Raw genomic sequence first — 5,438 nt, 5'->3', positions numbered from 1 at the left:
GCCAACCCGGGTTCAATTCCTAGCATCTCATATGGTCCCCTGAGCACCGCCAGGAGTAATTCCTGAGTGCAGAGCCAGGAGTGACCCCTGTGCATTGCCAGGTGTGACCCAAAAAGGCAAAAACAAACAAAGTGTTCCTGTTATTAAAAAAAAAGTGACCTTGAATGACAAATTATGTAACACAAATGTTAGCATCCTTGTCTTCCATCTATACTCCAAGTCAGGCACTGACGTTGCTATCTCAAGGGGGTTTTCATTGACCTTCCAAACCCAGAGGTGCTGGTGCCTGTTTGGAAAGGGAGGGTCACTAAGCCTAAGACAGCACTGACCATGGCCGTGAGCAGTGGCTGTGTGCTGAGTCAGTGTGGTCTGGGAGTGAGTGCAGTATAAAGTACTCATCACACAAGCATTTTACTAGAAGGGGGTATAGCTCAGGGGTAGAGCATTTGACTGCAGATCAAGAGGTCCCTGGTTCAAATCCGGGTGCCCCCTTTAAGGACCTTCTTTTCCTCCTTAAACAGGATTGATAAAATCCTACTTCACAACTGGTCAGCCACGTGCAAATGAACACAGACCTCTCTCTAACACCATGCACAAAAGTCAAATCAAAATGAATTAAAGACCTTGGTACTAGGTTGGAATCCATAGGTTCTACTGAAGAAAGCAGAACTCTACATGACATGGAAGTTAGAAGCATCTTTGCTTCCGTGCCATTGGTCAAGTAGACAGAAATAACGATTAATAAATGGGACCACACTAAATTAAGAAGTTTCTGTGGCACAAAGGAAATGCTAACCAGAATTAGAGCTAGCCCATGGACTGGGAGAAGATACTTGTCCACCACTCATCTGATAACCGTCTTATATGATTTTTTTTTAACTAAAAGGCCTCAAATAATTTTTTTTTTTTTTTTGCTTTTTGGGTCACACCTGGCGATGCTCAGGGGTTATTCCTGGCTCATGCACTCAGGAATTACTCCTGGCGGCGCTCGGGGGACCATATGGGATGCTGGGAATCGAACCTGGGTCGGCCAGGTTGGCTGCATGCAAGGCAAATGCCCTACCCGCTGTGCTATCGCTCCAGCCCCAATAATTGTTTTTAAATGACTAGACAAAACTTAGAAGACTATTCCTCATTGCTCTTTCTCCGGACGCAGTTTTGGTGAGTTGTATTTTCAAGGTCTCACTTGGTCTCGGTCTCAGCAGAACTTGATGATAAGGTTCTAGGTCTCATGAGACGTTTGCAGGGCCTCAAACGCTGGTGCCTGTGCCGTTTTGGACAGTAAGATGGCATAATAATCAATATGAGCAGGTGATTGGGCCTCACGTATGGAGTTTCAAGGCTTGAATAAATTAATATTTTCAAAGTATACAGACCAATGGCACAAACCAAGGTGGTCATCCATGTGTGATGAGCTGACTGTGTGTGTGTGTGTGCATGGGGCTTCACAGTATTCTATGAACATCTTCGATTTTTTTTCTTTTTGGGTCACACCTGGCGATGCTCAGGGGTTACTCCTGGCTCTGCACTCAGGAATTACTCCTGATGATGCTTGGGGGACCATATAGGATGTTGGGAATCACACCCAGGTCAGTCACATGCAAGGCAAACGCCCTACCCGCTGTACTATCGCTCCAGCCCCGAGCATCTTTGATTTTTTTTTTTTTGCTTTTTTGGGTCACACCTGGCGATGCTCAGGGGTTACTCCTGGCTCATGCGCTCAGGAATTACTCCTGGCAGTGCTCAGGGGACCCTATGGGATGCTGGGAATCGAACCCTGGTCGGTCGCATGCAAGGCAAATGCCCTACCCGCTGTGCTATCTCTCCGGTCCATCTTTGATTTTTGTTTCCTGTTTTCCTTTTTTGTTTTCAGGCCACACTCGACAGTGCTCAGGGGTCACTTCTGCACCCGAGAAATCCTGGCAGACTCAAGCACCATATGCCAGGGATGGAACTCGGGTGGGCTGCATGCAAGGCAGCGTCAGCCTGCTGTACTGTCGCTCTGACCCTTGGTCGCTAAGTTGTTTTCACCACTTTACTGTTGGCTCCTGCAGTAAATGTTGACACAGATTCCATCATATGCTTACCATGTATTTTATTTGCGGGGGAAGGGCACACCAGGTGATGATCAGGGGTTACTCCTGGCTCTGCACTCAGGAATTATTCCTGCCTATGCGCAGGGGACCAAATAGAATGCCGGTATTCGAACCCAAGTCAGCCACATGTCAGGCAAGCACCCTCCCCACTGTACTATTGCTTCAGCCCTCAACTTAATACTTCTTTGACTCTTTTTCCTTCTTCTATCTCCAGCTGTTTTCAATGCTTTTCAGTTTCCTTTCTTGCAATGCTAACTGAATTCTGGAGATTTTTTTTTTTTTTGGTGGGTTAACATTACACCCAGCTATGCTCAGGGTCACTCCTGGCTCTGCACTCAGGAATTACTCCTGGTGGTGCTCAGGGGACCCTAGGAGATGCCTGGAATCAAACCCAGGTGAGCCTATAGCTTGGAAGGCCAGTGCCTCCCCACCGTACTATTATCCAGGCCCTATTTTATCTTCTCTTATGCTGAATTTTTCATGAAGCACAGACCTTTGTGCTAACAGTTCCAGTATTTCATAGACACAATTCCCAAGCTTTTTTTTTACTTTCTTGAGAATACAGTTGGAAAGTAATGAAAGTCCTTCACTGAAAATAATGCCATTCTGATGCATTGCTTTGAAAAGTTTCTGGTATCTCTGGTTTTCTTCAATATTACTATGGGGAGGAAACAATATTACTACAGGAATTCTAGGCATAGGCCTAATTTTGTTTATTATGTTTTTGATACATTGCGTTTTTTGATGTAAGAATGGGGTTTTTCAATACTTGTAAAACAACAGTCCCTCCTCAAATATTACATCTACTTATCATTTCTTCAAGGTCTTCCTTTAAATATACCTCCCACTACATCATCTGTACTTATTACTGTCTCTCGATATATATACATACATATATATTTGTCATATTTTTATCTCACCATGCTTTACAATGAATCATTTTTCTTCCCAATGTTCTAATTCATTGGTTCTTTTCTTTGACTCAATGTTTTCATTGGGTAGAACATATACATGGTCTTAGAGTTTCCCTTCTGGTTCTTGGATTTTTTTTTTTTTTGCTTTTTTGGGGGAGTAACGCCAGGTGATGCACAGGGATCACTCCTGGCTCTGCACTCAGGAATAATTCCTGGCGGTGCTCAGGGGACTATATGGGATGCTGGGAATTGAACCCGGGTCAGCCGCATGCAAGGCAAACGCCCTACCCGCTGTGCTACTGCTCCAGCCCCCCTGGTTCTTGAATTTTTTTTATGAGTTTTTGAATCACATCCAGAGGTGCCAAGGGACTACTCGCACCTCTGTGCTCAGGAGTTGCTCCTGGAAGTAAGGGGGAACCATAAGGTATGGGTGCGAATCTCCCCAACCCACTGAGCTATCTTTCTGGCCCTTGGTTCTTCGTTTTTAGATTAAAATTTCTATGTTAGAGGGCTGGAGAGATAATACAGCAGGTAAAGAGCTTGGTTTGCATGTGGATGATCCAGGTTCAATCTCCAGCATCCCATATGGTCCCCTGAGCACTTCCAAGAGTGATCCCTGAGTCGAGAACTAGGAATAACTCCTAAGTATCACCTTGATGTGACTCCAAAAAAAAAAAAAAAAAAACCAAAAATTTTCTGTTAGAGCAAGGAATGTAGCTCAGTAGTAGAACACTTGCTTTCAACCCCGAAAACCACCAATAATAATCATGCACTCAAAGGTTAGGAAAATATAAAATATAGCTAGTATAAACAGATCATTAAGAATTCAGGGACAGGGGCTGGAGTGATAGCACAGCAGGTAGGGCGTTTGCCTTGCACGCGGCCGACCCAGGTTCGATTCCCAGCATCCCATATGATCCCCTGAGCACCGCCAGGGGTAATTCCTGAGCGCAGAGCCAGGAGTAACCCCTGAGCATCGCAGGGTGTGACCCAAAAAAATGAGCAAAAAAAAAAAAGAATTCAGGGGCAGGGGCTGGAGCCATAGCACAGCGGGTAGGGCATTTGCCTTGCACGCGGCCAACCTGGGTTTGATTCCCAGCATCCCGTATGGTCCCCCAAGTACCGCCAGGAATGATTCCTGAGTGCATGAGCCAGGAGTAACCGCTGTGCATCGCTGGTGTGACCCAAAAAGCAAAAAAATAATAAATAAATAAAAAAAAGAATTCAGGAGCCAGAACGATCATACAATGGAGAGAGTATTGGGGTTGCACGTGATCAACCAGGTTTGATCCCCAGCACCCTGGATCCCTTCAAGAGTGATCCCTGAGTGCAGAGCCAGGAGTGAGCTCTGAGCACAGCTGGGTGTGACTCCAGAGCAAAAGCAAAAAAAAAAAAAAAAGAATTTGTAAATAATAAGGGACACATTGCACAGTTGAGGTGAGATTAGTGCTGGGATATTTAGTGCCGGAATCGACTATACTATGAACAACTTGGTAAATCAAGGTGTTAGAGTAAAAAAATTTTAAAAAAGGGAAAAGGAAAGAAAAATATGAGGACCTGAACTGTCCTAAATAGAATGCAAAAGTCCTCCTCTCTACTGAAGGCTGCTGGTGGAACCAGAACACAGAACTCTGTGTGTGTGTGTGTGTGTGTGTGTGTGTGTGTGTGTGTTAGATTCATTTTATTGTTTTTTTTTTGGTCACACCGGCGATGCACAGGGGTTATTCCTGGCTCATGCACTCAGGAATTACTCCTGGCAGTGCTCAGGGAACCATATGGGATGTTGGGAATTGAACCCGGGTCGGCCACATGCAAGGCAAACACCCTCCCCACTGTGCTATCACTCCAGCCCCAGATTCATTTCTATTAATCCAAAGATACTATAACCCCATGTGGACAATTGGGACAAAGAGGGGAAAAGAAACATTTTGTTTTTATTGGGGGGGACATACCTGGTGGTGCCCAGGAGTTACTCTTGGACTCCTGATGATGCCCAGGGGACCACACAGGATCCTGGCCGTGTTTAAGGCAAGCACCCTCCCCACTGTACTATCTCTCTGAGAGAAAGGTATCTTTTTTAAAAAATGAGATATAATTAACTTTATTTTATTTTATTTTATTTTTTTGCTTTTTGGGTCACACCGGCAATGCACAGGGGTTACTCCTGACTCTGGACTCAGGAGTTACTCCTGGCAGTGCTCAGGGGACAATATGGGATGCTGGAAATCGGACCTGGGTCAGCTGCGTGCAAGGCAAACGCCCTACCTGCTGTGCTATCTCTCCAGACCCGACATAATTAACTTTAATATATTCTTTTTAGATGAAAAAGAAAGGGAAAGGGACATACTGCCATTCAAGAGAAAAAGAACCAACGGCCAACACATAATGCTTAGACCAGAGGTCAAATATGTGTAATATTCATTATATC

The 5,438-nt window shown here is 44.9% G+C and overlaps 1 non-coding gene across 1 annotated transcript; it reads left to right on the top strand.

The window, feature by feature from the left end:
* The first annotated feature begins 420 nt into the window (after positions 1-420).
* On the top strand, positions 421-492 carry TRNAC-GCA (transfer RNA cysteine (anticodon GCA)). Its single transcript has one exon. It is a non-coding gene; the product is annotated as a tRNA-Cys (tRNA).
* The last annotated feature ends 4,946 nt before the right edge of the window (positions 493-5,438 follow it).

The sequence above is a fragment of the Sorex fumeus genome, unplaced genomic scaffold (assembly GCF_029834395.1).
Source record: "Sorex fumeus unplaced genomic scaffold, SorFum_2.1 ptg000143l, whole genome shotgun sequence".
Taxonomy (NCBI): Eukaryota; Metazoa; Chordata; class Mammalia; order Eulipotyphla; family Soricidae; genus Sorex; species Sorex fumeus.
Note: the sequence above shows the minus strand (reverse complement) of the source record. Positions and strands in the feature narration are given on the sequence as shown.